Here is a 21,172-nt window from a genome sequence, read left to right on the forward strand (position 1 = left end):
ATGGGAACACCAAAAAGGGAACTACAAATACTGTCTAGAGAAATCAGAAATGTAATGGGAAACCAAAGATATTTTCAAGATAGATGCCGACAATTTCTTCCTCAGAGATTGTGTCCCATTCTTGATATATCTGGGGTTGAAAAAAAAAAGACCTCGTTTTAGAGAATTGTGAGCAGCATCTGCTCCTTGGGTAGAATTTAGAATGTATCCTTGGGGATATATTGGTTTTCATAAGTCTTTTTCAGTCATGTGCAGATAGAAGTACCTACCCACTGGCCTTGCAGGAGCCCTGGACAGAAGGAAGCTTCCAACGGCAGATGGTTCACCTGGAGAAGGTTCACTACTTTAGCCGTGACAAATTCTCTCTTCACATTGGGCACACTGTATCAATTATCTTGTCAACTGTTATATTGTCTATCGTGTCATCAATGGGTGCTTCCTTCTTTTGGCTGTAGATTTGTGGGGGATAAGATGAAGACTTCCATGCATTAAGAACCCTGGACCCTTGTTCCAGTGGCAGCAGGCTGGGGCCACAGGAGAGACGGAACCCATAGAGCACTGCCTTTAAAGGGACATGATGACAGAATTCAGGAATACTGATATATGGTATCTTGTTTTAGGTTTTCATTTCCTCCATAGCAAAATTTGTTAAATACTATTACCTCTTGTTGTTGCGTTGGTAAGCATTGGAGAGTAAGGAGCAAGTACTGTATTCTTGCTTTGGAGTAAAATGGACTTAAAAAAGGCTAGCAAATGATCACGAGTGATCCTGAAGAAGCTGGGAGCAGCAGACCGGAGCACGAAGGCACACAGGATAACCAGAATGGACTTAGGGAACATGTGGGCCCTCTCTGAGCATTCTCAGGAATATTTAAGGAAGGAGGCAGGATGACCCATTGGCCTCAATCAATTGGATGTTAAAAGAAAGAGGTGCTGTTCCCCAACTCCTCCCAACCCTGACACATGCCTTCACATTGCAAAGGCTAAAAGAACTTTGGAATAATCTCCATTTTTCAGGAAACAACAACAGTTCTGGGTTTTGAAGAATGAGTAGATGTTCACTGGGTGGTAGAGAGAAAACAAATGAGTAAAGACTTTTAGGAAAAAACAAGCATATGCTGGAATGGCTAAAGCAGAAATCTCGACCACAGTGTCATGACTCATGGATCTGTTTCCTATTCTAAGCCTGTCCGAGGTTCCACATCCAAATTGCCTTGCTTTTCTCTCTTGGCAGCATGTGCCTTACAGACATGCAGCTTTCTACTGTCCCTAATTGGCTAACCAGCCTTCCATTTTTTTTCCAACTTCCAAAATTTTGGTTTTCTCTTTCATCATATCTCCCCTCTCTTGTTCTTATAGGTTCATGTATTTTAAATTATTTTACTGTGAGGTTTTGGACAAGAGTGGAGATAAATGCATGTGTTCAATCTGTGGTCTCCTTTCCCAGTTATATTTTATTTATCTATTCACTATTGTTCCACCTAATGGAGAATAACGTGACACCAGGATCTTGCTTAGAAGTAGCACTCAAACCCTAAAAGGGCTTATAAAATCACAGACCCTCACTCAGGGTTAGAATGAGCTGTAAAAGTCAACCTGTCTAAGCTCTCATCAGATGCTTAATTCTGGAAACTCCTTTGCTTGCGGGTTATAAATTTAACTTATTGAGTGAAAATGTTGAAAAGCTGTGTTATTATTTCGCTTATCATCATTCATCATATTTAGTAATTATCAAAATAGCTGCCACTTATGATGCACATTCCATACACACCACCCTGTGCTGAGGGTCATTTATGCCTCCCAACAATTCTATGAGGGAGGTGTTATTCCACTCTCCCCACTCCCTGTTTTGCAGAGAAGGAAACTGGGATTTAGCTCAGGTTTAACTCACTTCCCAGTCTCTTGTAGTTTGTCCATGGCAGGCAGAGCCTAGTTTTAGACCACTGTCGGGTTCCAAAGCTTATCCTCTCAGCTGTGATGGTTTCCAGATTTAGGACTATGTGACTCTGAAAGAACTGCATTGTTCTGCAGGGTGGCTGGTGTGTGCTTTCTTCTTTTCTCCACCGACAGCTTTAGTCGCTGATGTTGTTGCCATTGCCTACATTTGAATCCTCAGTGTTATGACCCACTGTAGTCCCAGGCTGACTTCTGTCTGCTACCCAGATGACTTTTTTTTTTCAATTGATATAAATTTAGGAAACAAAAAATAATTTTAAAATTCGTTTTGCCCAAACAATGAAGGTAAATATGTTGTCAAAATGATGTACAATGCACTTTTAGGTAGTCTATAAATGGCACTGCATTGATTATCAATTACATCCATCATATCAAATCACCATTGTTAATACATTGAGTACAGTTGAATAAAAATGTTGACCAAACCAAAAATTTCAGGTTTGGTGGGTTTGGTTTTTTGTCTGTCTGTTGGTTTCTTTGTTTGGTAAAATAACCACATACTTTTTCCTGTCAATTTCGGTGGTTGAGGGTCTACTGTTAAAATAGGCAGATAAAGATAAACTACCCATAACCCCAAAGCAGATAAGACAGGACCAAGTCACAGCTCTGTGCTTGCTGTGTCTTTTGAGCAATTCACCTAACCTCTCCAAGATACTGTTTCAAAATCTGTAAGAAAGAACCCTAACACACAATAGCATTTTGAATGCAACTGAGACAATATATGTATAAGTGGTTAGCACAGAGTTGGAGCTTAATAAAAGCATGTTTACTAGCTTTATCCAAGAGTCTCCAGCAAGTGTTGAAAAAATGCTTTTGGAATAGATTCGATAATGGGAGATAGACATTGAGAATACATGCAAACAAATAGAAGAGCTTGGATGCCTGAAATCTCATATATTCATAAAGCATCTCCAGGATTCCCAGGGTTGGCCACTCTAGTTCTGACAGCTATACTAGCCATGGGACTGGACTCAGAAACTCAAAATTGCCAGCCCATTTAACTGTGTCTTGATCTACAATGTTGTGTGTGGCACATAGTGTTGCCTGTGACCTCCTATACCTCCATTGCTGCTAGATGCAAACCCTGCTCAGCAAAACTATGAACATGCACAGTTCAGAAGATACGAGAATTGTCTCCTAGAGTCACTATGGGGGTCTTCTGAGGATAACAAACACCATGGGAAAGGCAACCTATTAAGGTAAATATTACAGTCTTCTAATGTCTAAAGCCAGCTAGACATACATTTAAATCCCAGCAGAAATTCTCTGAAAGGTTTGCCTCCACCCTAGGTCTTCCAACATTAGAAGAAATTCAGAGAGAAAGTAGGACATTTTGTCTCTCTTGGGTATTTGGGAATCAAGGTGCAGACTTGGGGTAGCATTGGGGGTCCCATGAAGAATTGAATACCTAGGCTTATATCAGAGCAGCCCCTACCTATACATGCTTCCCAGTGACCCCTATGGCCCAATATTCCAAGAATGGCTTGGGGCATGGCCAGCTCCCCCACAGTCATTTCAGATTGGAGCAGGTTCCTTAGAAGTCCTTGGTGTCCGAGTCTTAGTCCTACAATGGATGTTGGATATGGTTCAACATTCTGGATTCATGGAGAGAGGAGGGCTTGTGGCAAAATATATTTGTTATATTATTTCTTTCCTCATTATCCCCTCAATTGTCCTTATCCTAGAGACATGTACCTCTCAGTCAAGAAGTCATTCTGACTCTCAAAGACTCCTACAGGAAGTGGATTGCTAGTATGGCACCATAAACAGGGTTCTTAGTGGGCTGAGAGCTGAGATGATGCTCCAGTCCCAGGTCTGTCACTGATGGAATACATCAGTCAAATTACTTCATCTCTCTGGGCCTCAATTTGTTTGTTTGTTGTTTAATTATTTTTTTTCTTTTATTATTATTATTATTATTATTATTATTATTATACTTTAGGTTTTATGGTACATGTGCGCAATGTGCAGGTAAGTTACATATGTATACATGTGCCATGCTGGTGCGCTGCACCCACCAACTCGTCATCTAGCATTAGGTATATCTCCCAATGCTATCCCTCCCCCCTCCCCCCACCCCACAACAGTCCCCAGAGTGTGATGTTCCCCTTCCTGTGTCCATGTGTTCTCATTGTTCAATTCCCACCTATGAGTGAGAATATGCGGTGTTTGGTTTTTTGTTCTTGCGATAGTTTACTGAGAATGATGATTTCCAATTTCATCCATGTCCCTACAAAGGATGTGAACTCATCATTTTTTATGGCTGCATAGTATTCCATGGTGTATATGTGCCACATTTAAACTTCTTCAGTGAGAGCAGGGGTCTTGCTTTTCTCTATATGGGATTGGATCGTCTCTCTTGGCCCTTCTAATTCCTATTATCTCTAATGTTTCTATAAATCTAACAGGAATGAGCTGAGCTAATAGAATCATATGGCTAATAGGGAACATTTCATAGTTAATACTACAATCAAATACTTCTGTTTTCTCTGCTGAGTATTTGACAGAACCATGAGTTATAGGCTGGGATTTCTGGATCCTTTCTGTGTTGTACATGCAGAAAAAATGTTGAGAGCTGTGGCCTTTAAGCTGTTGAAAAGACGTATTTCTCATAATCTAGGTAGCTTTCACACTACGCACCACAGCCTGACAATTAAATTTCTCTTTCTCTCTCTCCCTGATTTCAACCAGTTGATATGCCACATTGAAAGTTAAACCATTCTGATGCGAAGACACCTCTTTTCTTCAATCAGAACCCAAAAAGCTGTCAGTGCCAGTTTCCTCATTAGTAACCAATCTGCTTGCCCAGACGGTGCCTCACAGTTTGCATCCAGTGAAAATGCTGCTCCCTGAGAACAGAGGAGCAAACACAGCTGAGGAATGGAGTAGAGGTTTGCAGACGGCCCCAGGAGCTGAAATTAAATGTGCTGCTCACCTCATCAAGACAGGGGAAGTGAGTGCTGTTGAAGCTTAAGACAAGCACTACTGATCAGTGATATGTGCATAGTGCCTGAAGAACATTATCCTTGGCTGATTCAACGAATCACTCAGCTCAAGTCTTGGCTTATTACTGCTTTTTCCCTGCATTAGGTGCTCTTTTGAATCAGTACAAGCAATGCAGTCTTCTCCAAGGTAGCTGCTGCCACCTTAAAGTAACTGATGAACCCCATTCCTTTTCTGCTATTACATGGGAAACACACAGTATACACCGAGCATCTTAATCTTCCACTTTAGCTTACTGCAGGGCACGAGAGGCTGTCTAGAAACTTACTCTGTATTACTCCAAAAAGCTTTAAGGCCCTTGAGCAAATGGACCTCAAGGAAATCTGCTGATGGTGGTTTGTCACAAAAGACAAAGGACCCCCAAGTCAGATGGCTGTTAGTCCCTATAGAGGAAGTAAAACAAAGAGGGCACCAAAAGAAAAAAAATGGTTTGCACAGAATTCCATGTGAATATCTTCGTAATGGTAATAGAAGTGAGCAATGGAAGGTGGAACAAAAATTCTGGAACTCTGGAAGGTCCTAGCCAGAGAGAGCTCTGGATCTGAAAGGAAGGGAGGTGACTGGAGATCCTGCAGAGCCCACTTTTTTGCAGGCATCATAATGTTCTCTTCATCCCCCTCTGCCCCAGCTGATGTAGCCAGTGGTTCTTCTGCTCTGCAGTCTGAGGTCCCTTCAAAGAGATGAGTGAGCAATATTCTGCCTTCAAAGGCTCCTTTATTCCTTTTTTCTCTCTTTAAACAGGGATCAGAGTTGAATGACCTTTTTGGAGATTTAGATGATAGTACCTCACTTTACTGTAAAAGAAAAAAAAAGAAAGCAAGAAAATAATTTGTTGCATTAAAACATATAACCAGGAAGGCCAAGAGAGTGGGTTATTTGAGGGTATGAGCACTGTAAGTCTCAATAAGAAGAATGCTTACTGCGTGTCCTCTGAATACCTGAATACTGTCTTCTGTCACAGCCTGGTGGTTATTTTAATGCAAATACTTTATTTTTAATTTTTTACTGAAGAAGATATGCATAGGGAAAAGTGCACGTATAAGTGCATAGCCTCACATAATGAGCACACTCAGGCAACTAGCACCCAGAAACAGAAAGATATGGGAAGCCCTTCCCCAAACCTCCTCCAGACACTCTGCCCCTGAAGAATAACTATTATCTGGCCTTAAAACAGCATAGATTAATTTTGCTGTGTTTGTACCTGATATAGCTGAAATCACGAGTGTGATCTCTTGTGTCTGTATTATTTCCCTCATCATTGTTTGTGGGATTCATCCATATTGTTGTGTGTAGCTTAGATCAGTCTCCTCACGGCATGTACCACAGTGAATATGCCACAGTGTATCCATTCTGCTGCTGAATGGCATCTCGTTAGCTTCCAGCTGGGGGCTATTTCAAATAATGCTGCTACCAATGTCTTGATACATGTTTTTGGTACACATAAGTAGTAAGTCATAATTTTTAGTAACACTTGGTGTATTAGTTAATTCTCATGCTGCTAATAAAGATATACCTGAGACTGGGTAATTAATAAAGGAAAGAGGTTTAATTAACTCATAGTTCAGCATGGCTTGGGAGGCCTCAGGAAACTTAATCATGGCAGAAGGGTAAGCAAACACGTCCTTCTTCAATAGTGGCAGCAAGGAGAGGTGCTGAGCAAAAGGGGGACAAGCTCCTTATAAAACCATCAGATCTTGTGAGAACTCACTCTCACAAGAACAGCATGAGAGTAACCACCCAAATGATTAAATTACCTCCCACTGGCTCCCTCCCACGACACATGGGGATTATGGGAACTATAATTCAAGATGAGATTTGGATGGGGACACAGCCAAACCATATCACCTGGCCTGAAAGAGGATGCTTACGTATTTTTCTGTTTTCCAAGTCCCATTTTAGAAATCTCAGTAGGAAAGTGTGTGTTGAATGTACTTCAGAATCTATTAGAAAAAAATAGGAAAATAAGATGATTTGATACTCACATCATCTCTCCACAATATTTTGGCAGTTTGTTCTCCAAAATCAAGCAGCAACAACTAAGATTACATGGCAGCTGTGATTTTCATAGCTGTGGGACCACCGCATTCTCACCTGACAGCCTCTTCCAGCCTCCCAGCAACAACTTGTAATCACCTCAGTCATGTTGTCTATTTTTAGCTCATATAAAATTCTTTCTCTTTTTTTCAAAAATACTTTTTCCAAGTCTAATGTTTTCCTCCTAAAAATTCTCTGGTGATTTGAAAATTAAAATATAAAGATACACTAGTTCAGCCTAGTATCCTGTTTTCAAAATAACACTGAAAAATATTTTATGGGAATGAGGAAGAGGATAACCTTTCTATTTCCTCAGAAGAGATCCTGTATTCTGTATTTTAATATGGAAATCAAAATGAGCTATTTGAAAAACAAAAAAAGAAAAAGCTGTTCCCAGGCTGTGTGAGAGAAAGAGCTGGAGGTGAGGGGTGGGGTAAAACACGGCCCCCAAATTCTTTACCACTCCTTCTACCAAGAGGTGGAATCTGGGTTGTGTGTGACAGCTTGACCAATTGAGAAGCACAGACAAGGCACTGTGTGGCTTCAAGCCTGGGTCTGAGAGGGCTGTGCAGCTCCCTCTCGGAATGCAGTCGCCATGCTGTGAGATGCCAGAGTCACGTAGAGAGGCCACATGGAGAGGCCAGGTGTAGGCTTTAGTCAACAGTCCCAGATGAGACTGGCCTTTGAGTCATCCCAGCTATTATGGGTTGAATTGTGTCCCCAAAGCTGATATGGTGAAGTCTAACCTCCAGTCCCTCAGAATGCATCTAATTTGGAAATAAAGTCATTGCAGATATAATTACTTAAGATGAGGTCACATTGCGGTAGGGTGGGCCTTTAATGTGTCCTTACATAACAGACACATTAAGTGTAAGACACAGACACATGGAGAAGACAGCCATGTGAAAATGGAGGCAGAGACTGAATGATGCTGCCTCAAGCCAAGGGACGCCTGTGGTTACCAGAAGCTGGAAGAGGCAAGGAAGGATCCTCCCATAGAAGAGGCTTTGGTGGGGCATGGAACTGCCGATGTGTTGATTTTGAACTGTGAGAGAACACATTTCCGTTGTTTCAAGCCATTCAGTTTATAGCATGTTGTTACAGCAGCCTTGGAAAATGAATACCCCAGTCCAGATGCCAAATGTGAGAGTAATGCCAGCCCCAGCTAACCAAGTCTTCCCAGATGAGGACCCAGCACTGGCAAACACACAAGCCATCCCCACTTGGCCCTGTCTCAATTACTGCCCCACAGAATGAGTGAGCATGATACAGTGGTGGTTGTTTTATGCTTCTAAGTTTAAGGTGGTTTGACCTGCCCTGATAGTAAGTGGAGAAGAAGCCATCACAGTTTCAGACCCAGGTGCCTCGGTCTACACTACACAAGGGGCAGACTGGTCATCTCCGCTCTGAAAGTGTGCTGAGCCCCAGTGTCCTTTGACAAAGAAGAATAGCTCAGTTGATCATCCTGCAAGAAGCATGAGCATTGAACCAGGAATAAGACGCAATGTGTATTGAGGATTTACTAAAAGCCAGGTAATCCTCTAAGGCAAGCTTGTCCAAACCACAGCCCATGGGCTGCATGTGGCCCAGGACAGTTTTGAATGTGGTGCAACACAAATTCATAAACTTTCCGAAAACATTATGAGATTGCGTTTTTTGTTAGCTCATCAGCTATCGTTAGTGTCTGTGTATTTTATGTGTGGCTCAAGACAATTCTTCTACCTCCAATGTGGCCCAGGGAAGCCAAAAGATTGGACACCCCTGCTCTAAGGATTTCACATGGATTATCTCATTTTGTCTTCCCAACAGCCCAACAAAGTAAGTCCTATTATGAAGGTCATTCTTATAAGTGAGGACACTGAGGCACTAAAAGGTTTAAAAAACCTGCCCAGAGTCACAGAGTTAGTACATGGTAATAAATAGGCTTCACACGCAGGGAGATGGCACCAAGAATCAAGAAGCTTACCACACTCATTGGAAAGAACGGATGTGATGGGGCTAGTTTCCAGAGGAGGACAGTGACCTGAATGTTTATCCACTTAATGGACATTTCTTGAGCTCTTCTGTGTCACTGAACCATGCTTTTATGGAAGGCACAATCTAATGGGGGATTCAGACATGTATATAAACTCACAGATATCTTTTCTTTTTAGCTCAGGCCAAGGCTAAATTATTTCAAAAGAAACTGTTGTAATTAGGAAAATGAGAGAAAATAATGGAAACAAGAAAAAGGGAGCAGTGGGGTTCCCTTGCTGATAGAAGCAAAAAGAAAGTTGAGATCAAAGACAGTTATAGTTCTTGGCTATAAACAGAAAGTTTGGGACAAGTCAAGCAGTGGAATGAGAAATTCAGCAGTGGCCCGGTTCTGTGAATCTCAGCAGTGCACTATAGACTCTCAGGGCCCAAGGTGTCTGATTAGATCAGACCCGGCCCAGCTGGGACAAAAACACTCACAACCACATCTAGATGAGCTCACTTTTGGACTGCATTTTTCCCTCAATCAAAATACATCTTTTGGGGTCTCAAAGGAAAGGAAAAGGAGGAAACAGCAGAGATAATACCTCCAGTAGGAAAGGGCATTCTCTGGCTCTCCCAGTGCTCAGGACAGCCTGAGCTGTCTTCCCCAGAATGGTTACCGGCATTGACGGGAAAACACTTTCCAGACTCAGGGCATGCCTGTCATGGTGGCCCTGGCTGTCATCCAGCCACTCTAAGGTGTTGCCCTCTTTTGCAAAATTGGCAGATATAGGTCAATGAAGCCCCTGACCTTAGCTCACTCCCCTGGACTTTTGTCCTGCCAGCCCATCACGACTGTGTTCACCATTTCTTAAAGTGGAATGTTCCTTCAACAACTTAAAATAGTTTCAAAAAATGTTTCACAGAAAAGAGAAAAGGTCAAGGTTACAGGGAGCTGGCTCACCTTTTTTTTTTTTCTTTTTGACCACTGTCAGAAAATGATTTTGTGAGCTAAGATAAGGACTTTGATTTTTATTTCTGAAATATTTTATTACTGTTTTAAAAAGAGACCGTGAAAAGCACTTCAGGATATTCAGTTAGGGAAGAAGTGACCTGGCCCCAGTCCATGGTTTCCTGACACTCTCCATCACCTCCAGTGCCTGCTACTCATCTGTAGGAACTGAGGAGACTGGAACCCCTAAAAGCCAAACAGCTTTCTGGCTCCTGTTCTCCGGGCAGCAATCCATTACCTACTGATTTCAGAATAAGGGAAACATTTCCAGTAGAACATACAGTATCTTCCTTTGAGGATCTTTTTTTAACCTCCATTATCTTTATTGCAGCCAATGGACGTAGAGATAGGGAGACAACCACAGCATAGGTGGAAAGAGTTCCAAATTCTCCTAGTTCTCACGTGATGTGCTCTAAAGCTCTTAATGATATTTGCCCTTTCAACATAAAAGTCAATCATATAAAATGGAAGGATGGAAAGTCAATAGATGGTCCACTGGCAGGAAGACTGTCTTTGCTCTCTTGTCACATGCAGATGAGGGACATTTCCCTCTTCTAGTCACCTTTGGTGCCAGAAGCAGTGTACTTCGTGATTGGGGTAAACTCTGGGCCAGATCTTGTGGTTTGAAATTCAGGCTCTGCAGTTTACTAACTGTGTGATTTTGAGTGACTGCTTAATCTCTCTGGGCCCCTTTTCTTCATCTGTAAAGTGGGGGTAATAATGGCATCCACTTCTTAGGGTAGTTGTAACCAATAAATGAGTTAATACAGGAAAGGCCCTTTAATAACTATGTCTTAATGTTTTTGTTATTATTTTTATTCCTGTAAGAAAAGGAGCCAAAGAGTGGAATAAAATGAGTTTATATTGAAATCCTAAAAGACAGAAAGCTAGTCCCTGTTTCTCAATCCTCCTTCTAAAGTCACTTTAACCATCAGCTCCATCTATGCAGACAGCAAACTCAGCAACAAGAAAGAGCCCTTAATACTTCATCTCAAGTCACCAGAAACTCATAGGAAGGCACAGAAGACCAAGTTACAAACTACTCCTTTCATTCCTGCATACATTCTCTATACCTGTTGACAAGCTGCCCTGTGGTGTATCATCTGTAGGGCCAATTAATCAAGGATTATTTGAAAAACATTTTGGAAGAAAAAAAATCAAGCAATGGATAAAATTTAGCGGATTTACCTAGCTGTCAAATTGCATAATGCCGAAAAGTAGAGCAACAGGAAAGTGGGTAAGAAGAGCTAAACCATAAGGGTTCCCTTCCTTCTACTTTTGTACCAGGCCTGCCCTTATTTCATAATCAGTTTTCTTGCTGGCATGGTGGTTCACACCTGTAATCCCAGCACTTTGGGAGGCTGAGGCATGAGGATTGTTTGAGCCCAGGGACCAGCCTGGGCAACATAGTGTGACCCCATCTTTACAAAACAATTTAAGATTAACTGGGCATGGTGGCATGGGCCTATAGTCCCAGCTACTCAGGAGGCTGAGGTGGGAGGATCACCTGAGCCCGGGAGGTCAAGGCTGTAGTGAGCGGTGATCACGCCACTGCACACCAGCCTGGGTGACAGATCAAGGCCCTGTCTCAAAAAAAAAAAAAAAAGAAAAAAGTGTTCTTTCATGGTGATGTGTCTTAGTCCTCCTCCATTACGTGTCTGTATTCCCTAAAGTCTATATCCTTCCTCCTAGCACAATGTCATACACATATCTCTCTTATTTTTCTTTTTCTCTTTTTTTTTTGAGACAGAGTCTTGCTCTGTCGCCCAGGCTGGAGTGCAGTGGCGCTATCTCGGCTCACTGCAAGCTCTGCCTCCCATGTTCACACCATTCTCCTGCCTCAGCCTCCCGAGTAGCTGGAACTACAGGTGCCCGCCACCACGCCCGGCTAATTTTTTTGTATTTTTAGTAGAGATGGGGTTTCACCACGTTAGCCAGGATGATCTTGATCTCCTGACTTCATGATCCACCCGCCTCAGCCTCCCTAAGTACTGGGATTACAGGCTTGAGCCACCGAGCCCGGCCATATCTCTCTTATTTTTCCAAAAAAGAATGACTGGATGGATGGATAGATGAAAGAAACATATATATATATATATGTGATAGGTAGATATACAGACGTTTGAGAGAGAGAAAGAGAGAGAGATGTGCGTTTCTTCCTATACTTAATCCATTTGAAAGATAAGTATCTAGTTTTTCACAAACATTCACGATCTCAGTTATGGAAATCTCTGGGTTTCACCCAAATCAGTTTTCTGTGCAGGCATAGGCTTCTTGTGTATTTCATTACAATACAAATTTTCTTTTCAATTTCCACTAAAATTTTATCTCTCATTTGATGAGCAATTTTCATGCTAGCTGAGACACCAGCTGAAGCTGTTTTACAAAGTGTTTTTTCTTTATTTCTTTCTTTGGAGAGTATATGGCGAATTGCTTGTATTCATAGAACCAGGTCACTGCTGAATTTTACATTCTACTGTTTCATTTACCCCAGACTTCGGTTTTCTAGTTAAGAACTAAAACTGTCTTTGATCTCAACTTTCTGTTTACTTCTGTCAACAATACTTGGTCACCCTTCCTTTCAAATCTTTTTTTTTTTTTTAACCACAAAAAAATCAGTTTTCTTTTACTTCATGAATACCACCATGAGATGTGGAGGCCTGGACAGTCAGCTAGGTGAACTCACTAAGCATCTTGACCTCAGACCAGTCTGGAAATATGACACATCATGGCACTTGGTCCCTATTTGAGTCCCCATGACATAATGTCTCAACTTGCAAGTCACCTTCATACATATTTGTATTACTTGTCTCAGCATAAATGAAATGCTTCAGTAACAACCAAATCTCTTATGTATAACCATCTAAAGAGAGGCATCAATATTTCAAACATTTTCTATAAAGTAAGATAGTGAGCAGATTTGGGGGTTTTGTTCTCCAACATTTTTTTTCCAGTGTCTATTGGAGATAACACCATTCACTTTAAGCTTTAGAGATGAAGGAATATTTTTAATAAGGAGTGATGTCAAATAGTGTACGCTATAAAGTAGTATGTGTAACCCAAATAAAGTATCCTTGCTTTTCAGTTTCTATTCAACAGTTCAAAAACGAGCCTGTTGGATTTCTGAACTTGATTTTGAGGCTTGAGCATATAGAGTACTACTTGCTTTTCTGGAATTACTTGGCTTGAGTTACACCCTGTGAAATATTCCAGAGATTGCTGTCTATTCATTTTGAATCTATGTAATTCTAAGATAAATCAGATAACACTAAAGATACTTCCTTTACTGCCCAGAAATAGATTGAGCTTCAATTTCAAGTCTGTTATTAAAACTGCAAAGGCTTCCCCTAGGAAATCTCCTTCAAGATTGTCCTTGAAGAATGGAAGCTGCTCCTGGGCTGAGTATTCTTTTTTCTTCCTCATTGGCCCTTGATCTTTCTGCTTTCATCTTGATCTCAGCCCAGCTTGTGCCTCATTAAAACCACCTCACTGTGGACTGATGAATGAAAAGGAAATCCATGCCATATAAAAGAAACCTCTTCCTGACAACCCAGCACCATAAAAGACAAAATCCCTTCATTGATAACAATGCTAACGTTGGGGCAACACTTGAGTGGATTTTCAAAGCCCTCAGTTCCATGGGCATTCCCTCCTTAGAGCTCTGAGGTTGGCAATTCTTACTGTGAAGTGATGGTAATTATCCGTCCAGACCTCTTGACTATTGTGAGACAATCCTGGGACCTCCATTCAGGGCATTAGATGTAACTAAGCTTCTAATTATCACATTATGCAGCCTTGAAATAAATTGAAATCTGAGATTTCATTCAATTAAGAAAAGGCACCCGGAGTCCACTTAGCGATGCAGTGCCGACTAGAGCTGCTCATGGCTCAGACCCAGCTGTACCTAAGTGGCGATGTGGCTTCTCCACCATGCTCACACTTTACAGTGATTGCTTTATCCAAATCAACTGGGCAGCAGTGTGTCCATTATTAAGAGACCTGTATCAGTCCATTCTTTTCACAAAACAGACACTCTCACATAATCACTGAGGGATGTAAGCATCATTTGAGTTTACTTTACAGCAGTTTTCCCAATGTCAGATGTCAGAATGCCCTAAGGTGCATATTAAAATATCCTACTCCAGACCCACCAAAGCAAATTTTCCAGGAGATTCTTATGCTCAGGAATGTATGGGAAACACCAGTTTCATAGCAATCTTTATCTTTAAAATGGGTGCAAAAACACAATTCACTTTTATCCCAAACATTTATGAGGTGAATAATGTGTCCTTCCTGCAATATTCTCTGACAGATACAAAGAGAAATTAAATAATAAATTAATAATAAAATATGTCCGTCTTATGTACCAGGTGCTTTGTATAGTCATCTCCAGATTTTCACAACAAATATATGAGGTAAATTGTAGTTTCCCATCTTATGGGTAAGAAACTGAGGCTGAGAAAGAATAAGTCACTTGCTTAGTTGCATAGCTAGTAAATGGTGGAATCCCATTCATTACAGCTCCTCATCCCATGTGCCAATCATTACTCTCCCTGGTTTCCCTTTCTCCTCAAGCAAGATAAGATGTGTGCTTGGAGCACAATACAAGACAAAATGTGTGTGGGCCCCGTGAGGCTGGAAACGCCGAGTTCTAACAGCGCTAAGCGAAGAACTATTGATGTAGTCTCCATCGAGTCAGAAAGACTTCAAGGAGGAAGCAAAGGGGACAGGTAAGATGAGGTAGGTGGGAAAAAGGGAGTGTTATAGGGAGGTGGAAGGGCAATAGGGAAAAGAAGATATTGCTTTTTAATAACAATAACAATAAGCATTTACTAAGCACTGAAATGCCAGGCAGTTTCTCTGTGCTTCAAATGTGTTCTCACGTTTAGTTTAATGCTCACATCAGCCCAGTGAGAGCAGGGACTCAAAGCCCCCTTTCGACTTTTTGAAGTCCCTTGTCACAGAGAACAACTAAAGTTCTGTCCACTTTTTTCCTTCTCTCCCCTTGACCCTTGTGAGGAAATTCACACTCCAGCAAAGAAATTCACACAGAGTGAACCTTCTGCAGACGGGCCAGCTGGTGCTGGGAGAGGGCCCAGTCCAAACGTTGGGAACCCCAGTGAAAGCTTTATTTCATGTTGCTAAGCAAATGCTGAAGTATGTGGAGCTTATGTAAACCACTTGAAGTGGACTAAATTGTTCATAATAATTAAATGTTCTGGGCTCTTCAGAAAGTTCCACGGCCATTAGTCATGTTCTTTGATCCATGAACTTGCTCTCCTCAGAATGTGAATCAGAGGTGAGTCCCCTTTGTGTGTGACACTGAAGGGCCCTGAGACAGGGGTGGGTGCGGGTGACGGGGGTGGTGGGTTAAGCATGGCCAGCGCTGCTCAGAGAGACAGGACCATTTCTCGGCTTTGTAACTGTCTTTAATGTTCTTTTTAAAAACTTTACACTAAGAATTGCACAGAATTGGGGACTGGACTTAAGATGATTGAATTTGGTCTCCCTCCAGTGCCCCATCCTTCCCTTCCCTGAAGCATCTTTATGCCCCGGGCACCAACGTTGTCAGGGGAACCTGACCCAGGAGGCAGACTTGCTATGTGCCGCAGCTGGTATTCTTCCTCTCTCACTTCCTTGCAATCTCTTATCAAAACTCAACAGCATAGAGTCCCATTCCATCACTGCTAAAGGATAATGATGAGAAAGGAACAAACTGTCCCTGTTCTAGGAGGCACATCACAGGTGCTCTTCAAAAATTAACTCTTCCAATATTCACCATAACTTTAGGAGTAAGAAATATTTTAATTGATGAGGAAAATAAGGAGAGGTTGAGTGATGGAAGTTTATGTTGTTAATAAGCGACAGAGACAAGATATGAATCCAGGACCAAGTCAAAAGTCAATCATTTTCTACTGTACGTGAATTAGTTTGGGTCCTTGGAGAAGCAGACGCAGAGTCAGGATTAAACATGCAAACGATTTACTGGGGAGCCCATGTTAAGGAAAGGGGAGGGAGCAGGAGGAGGCAAGGAGATCCTGCAGGTGGAAATGCAGGTCTGGCCCCTGTGAAGGAGAAGGAAAAGGGCAGGGATGGGCTGGGAGACCTTTAGCCACAGCACAGTTCCTAGAAAGGTTAGGCCAGCTGATGGGGAGCCCTGAGCCAAAGTGGCCTGTTGGAAGAGTCCTACATCTCTAGGGAGATCTAGAGGTCTTTAAGAGCATTAGGACCGTGCCATGCTCAGCCCTGGGCTGGGAGCAGCCTGGGGGATGTTGGCCTCGCTGTGAACAGGTGGTAGACCCAGATAGGAGCTGCTGGGCTGTCAGTCAATGTTCTCTGCAGCAGGAGATCCGAGGTCCGAGTTGTGCCTCTTCATGGCCACCACAGTCACAGTCACCCTATTACACAGCAAGATCTACTTTACACAGATTCGGGAAGCAGCTCCTCCATGGATCCCATAGGTCACTCTGCCTGAGGAGAGATTTGGATGAGAGAGTTTAGGAATAGGAACTACAGTGCTTCTTGTTAGTCCTGGGACCACATCTGGTTCTCATCCTCTGCCTCCTCCACTGTCCATTCAAAGGTCCCTCATCCTCAGCTATCACTTAGGTGGGGCTCAGAGGACAGGGCTGTGGCATGTGTCCATTCACAGTCGAAATGGGGCACGGGAGTATTAGTAGGTATCCAAGTGGATGCCCTGGGTTCTGGGTTATGCAAATTCTTCCCTGTCCCCATTGTATAGAAGCACCCTATCTCCTCCTGCTGACAGGGGCAGTGACGCCCACCAGGATGGTGAGCCCTCTTTCCCACCAGCTGGTCCTTTGACACAAGGAGTCCAAAGTGCCTTTGTGGCAATCTTAGCTTATAGTGCAATGGGACCCTTGTTGTGCCCTCTTGCAAGAGAACAGCCCCCACTGGGAACTCCCAATTGTGAGAAAAGGAATCACAAAATCCCTGTGTACCATTACGAGTGATAAGTAGAGCCACTCCTGCTTTCACCTCTTGGTTCCAGACCCATGCATTCTTCCATAAGGAACACAGTGGCATATATAGGCCTCTGATTTAACGTATGCATGGCTACAGCCTGGAGGATGGCACCCACTCTCCGAATGCTGCCTTCAAGCTGGCTTTTGAGCTATGCCTTTAGGAGGCCATTCCAGTCCTCCACAAGGCTGGCTTCTTCTGGATTTGATGTGTGATACATGGTCATGGGACCACTCCTGTACCCACAGCTAGTTCCCTGGTCAGGTGTTATATTGTGTGCGAGCCCATCCCTGTGAATAGGATATTCTGTAAGTCCAGTGATCGTGCTGGCTGAGGGGCTGACATGGAAAGGCAAACCATGTCCAGAACAGGTGTCTATTCCTGTGATAATAAGTTGCCAACCCTTCGGGATAGAAGGGGCTCAATGTAGTTGGCTTGCCACAAGAGGCTATCTGACCCCTCAAGGAATATTGCCATACCAGGGGCTCAGTGTATTGTCTGTGGCTGACAGGTTGCACACTCAGGCAGTAGTAACTCCCATGCTAATTGGGACTCCCTGCTTCTGGGCCCAAACTCAACTTCCATCTCCTTCCCTCCGTGCGTGTGCCCTTTCTGCCAGTTATGGTGGCTGATGGCAAAGGCTGCTAACCTCATCTGGCTGAGCCACTTTGTCTACTTGGTTATTCAAGTAACCAAGTAACCAGGTGAATGCTTTCTGGTGCATGCTAATATGTGATACAAATGTGTTCCCACATCAGTACATCCATTCCCATGCCTGTAGCCCAGACCTCTTTGTCTCCAGTCTCCCAGTTCTCCCCTTACCAGATGTCCAGGCCATTGGCCACTGCCCAAAAATCTACTTCTGTGATATATATTATCATCCCCGACCTCAGAAGAGCACCATCAACAAGCCCTGTAGACTCAGATTTCCCAACAGCCATGGTGACTGCCATGTCATCTGGGCCCTCCCCAGAACATAAGCCTCTGATCAGTCTCCTGGTCTTGCATAATACACCCACTCTAGCATGCCTACTTGCCTGCGCTTTTTTATGCCTTCCTCTACTGTCTGCCAAGGAAACTCTTGCATTTTCACTTTGCTCAGCAAGGGCCATCACTCTTTCCAGGTTTCTATGAGCCACTCTAGCAATGAATTTGCCTCATCCCCCAGGGTCGTCACTAGTGTTCAATCCCATGTCTCAACAAAGGGTGCCCAAGAAAATGAGTTTTTGTTAATCATATACTCCAGCCCCTTTGATCCAGCACCCTCAAAATCTGTTTCCAGGAGTACTCCTCTGATAGCAGCTACATTCTAGCAAGTCCTGAAGCCTCTTCAGTGTATAATCTCTTTCCTCCTTCTCAAGCCCAGCAAGTCCTCAGCCAGATAATGCTGGGATTTAACCTGATGTTCACCTGGCAGCCAGGTGAGGACATGGGAGCAGCTCCTGTTGACCTGTGGAGGAGAGGTCTCTGCAGCCTCTCCCACAGAGGGGAAGCACTAGCTTGTTCTAAGAAAGGGTGGGTTGCCTTGGCAAACTCAGAGGATTTGGGGCAGTCTTCAGAGACTTCCACTTAGATGTCTCCCTTCCATGTTCCAGGGCCCCAGGTTTTCTCATCCAGGGCCCTGACCTTAGCATAACAGACCTGCTCTGCAATTCTAAGTAACTGTCTAACTGATAGACGCTGCTCAGCTGTGTCCAGTGTCAGCTGCAAGAGATGGGGGTCTCTTTGTTCACTGCCAAAGAGAACCTCTGGCTCTCACATTTAGCCTTTAACTGCTTGTCAAGGCCTCAGCTTCTCACTAGAAAGGCTCCCATCTCATCCTCTGCAGGGCATCAGTGCAAATGAGTAGTAACCAGCCAACCCCACTGCCCTTGTAGACATCTCCCCTGCCCCTACAATTTTCAAACTCCTGAATCATTACTCCTGCAAGGTGGCTCTCATCACTGGGGAGTTTTCCAGGTTACCATGGGTAAAAAGTTTAGTATTTGGGCCTTCACTCTGTGCCAGAGATCACTCATTTTCTATCTATCACACAGGATGGTGCCCTCTTTGCCTTCCAGGCTGTAAGTAAGCCCATCTTACAACCTCATTTTACCACCTGTCTTTTCACCCAACTCCTGACATCACTTGTGTTAGTTTGGGTCCTCCAGGGGTTAAGTATGCAAGAGGTTTGTTGGAGGAAATGCCTGTGAAGGATAAAGGGGAGGGAGCAGGAAGAGGCAGGCAGAGCCTTCAGGCCACAATGCAGGTTGAATGCCTGCGAAGGAGACCAGGAGGGAGGGGACTGGATAGAAAGAGTCTGGGACTGCAGCACAGTTCCTAGAAAAGTTCAGCCAGCTGATGCGGAGCCCTTGAATCAGAGTCGTGTGTCGGAGGAGTCTTGCATCTCTCAGGAATGGACCTGTAGTAATACCACCACCATGGTCAGTCACTAGCTGGGAGCAGTCCACAGGAAATGTAGCATAGGGGCAAACACAGTGGACGATCCAGAGTGCTAACTGCTGGGGGCGTCAGCCAATGATGCTCCCTACAGCAGAACTCAGCAGCGCATTATCATGAGCACCTCAATAATACACTAATGCCCACACTAAGTCTGGCCATGATGTTAAAGATAGATAATGGCTTGAGATGTTAGTCACCCTAGATAACATTCACATTTTGATAGCTATGTATAAAAAAAATTACAACAATAGAGAATAGAGGGATTTTAAGATGTATAGCAGGACCAATGGGAAAAAAATAATTTAGGGCAATTGAATCTCCCTTGGCACTCCTCAAATCAGATCACATAGGAAGCTACTCTGTATGGTGCCATTTTTGAAGAAATACATGCCCTTGATAACCTTATAAAATGGAAATGATACCATTTTAGAATTCAAAGGAAGATGGTTCAATTAGGGAGTTGGGAATGAAATGCTCAAAACAAAGTCATTTCTGCCTTCCTATCTTGGGCAGAGAGGTGAATAGTGTTACAGTTGAATGAAGCAATTTTTCCACCTGCATTTTTAATAGCCAGGGAAAGAGAATGGTGATGGCAGTCTGCAAAGACTCTTAAAATTGGAAAGGACCCAATAAATCATGTTCATTGTACATTGACCTCCTATTTAGCAGTAAAACCTGTGCAAGATTCTCACCCTCAATTCCTAAGAGGTTAATTGTCCTAGACTTGCATGCCTCCAGTGACAGGGACTTCACTGCTTCCTGAGATAGCCAATTTTGTGGTTAGACTGCTCTAGTTTTATAATGCTGTTTTCAAAAGTAATTGAATCAGTGCTCTTTGCCACACTTGGCCATGTATTATCAAATATTATCTCACTGACTGTCTAAAGTTATCAGGGAGGGAGAAATTTTTTTTCTGTTTCATAAAAGGGGAGCCTGAGATTCAGAGTGACTAAGTGGTTTGCTCAATGTCACACAACTGGAATTCAATTCCAAGCCCGGTTCTCTTCCTCCATCTCCCTGCAAACGCCTTAGAGTGTGCTTGAATCTGTCTCTAATTTTCACTTCTACTGATTCTAGTTCACACTCAGAAATCTCACAGTACAAGCCTACTCTTATCATACACGTGATCCTTCCAGTGTCTGGGTCAGTCCTTGCATTATACTGTATGTCATTTTAGTTTCCAGGTTAAATGCCCAATTTCTACTGTTTCTCAAATGCATCATTCCCAGATATCCTCAGACAGTCTCACCCAGATGCATTTCAGGTTTCTAATATCCCTTTTAATGTGGCACATCTTGAACTGAGCACATCCTCCAGGCATGTTATGACTTGTGCGATGTGGAAACAAGCTATCACCTTTCTTTCCCCACACACTGTACTTCTGTTGATGCAATGACATCATGCTATTGACTCAAAAAACATATAAGCAATTAATGCCACTAAATCCTTTTTCACACAGGCAGCTATTAAATTGTATCTTCCTCATTCTGTACAGATACTACGAGTTTTTTTAATCATATTCATCTGCTTAACTTACAAATGTTCCAAAAATATTGTTCCAGACTGTTAAAATTGATAGTCTTGGTTTTTTTATTTGTTTGTTGTTGTTGTTGTTGTTGTTGTTGTTTTTGAGACAGAGTTTTGCTGTTGTTGCCCAGGCTGGAGTGTAATGGCGCAATCTCGGCTCACCGCAACCTCCGCCTCCTGGATTCAAGCGATTCTCCTACCTCAGCCTCCCGAGTAGCTGGGGTTACAGGCATGTGCCACCATGCCCGGCAAATTTTG

The 21,172-nt window shown here is 43.0% G+C and overlaps 1 long non-coding RNA gene across 2 annotated transcripts in view; it reads right to left on the minus strand.

The window, feature by feature from the left end:
- Positions 1 to 15,373: 15,373 nt before the first annotated feature.
- The window catches only part of LOC134740015 (uncharacterized), a 76,963-nt gene continuing 71,164 nt past the window's right edge, over positions 15,374 to 21,172 (minus strand). For both annotated transcript variants that reach the window (XR_010127219.1, XR_010127220.1), the window contains exon 5: positions 15,374 to 16,432. This is a non-coding gene — a long non-coding RNA (uncharacterized LOC134740015). The remainder of the gene's footprint in view (positions 16,433 to 21,172) is intronic.

This window comes from Pongo pygmaeus, chromosome 7, assembly GCF_028885625.2.
Source record: "Pongo pygmaeus isolate AG05252 chromosome 7, NHGRI_mPonPyg2-v2.0_pri, whole genome shotgun sequence".
In the NCBI taxonomy this organism is placed as follows: Eukaryota; Metazoa; Chordata; class Mammalia; order Primates; family Hominidae; genus Pongo; species Pongo pygmaeus.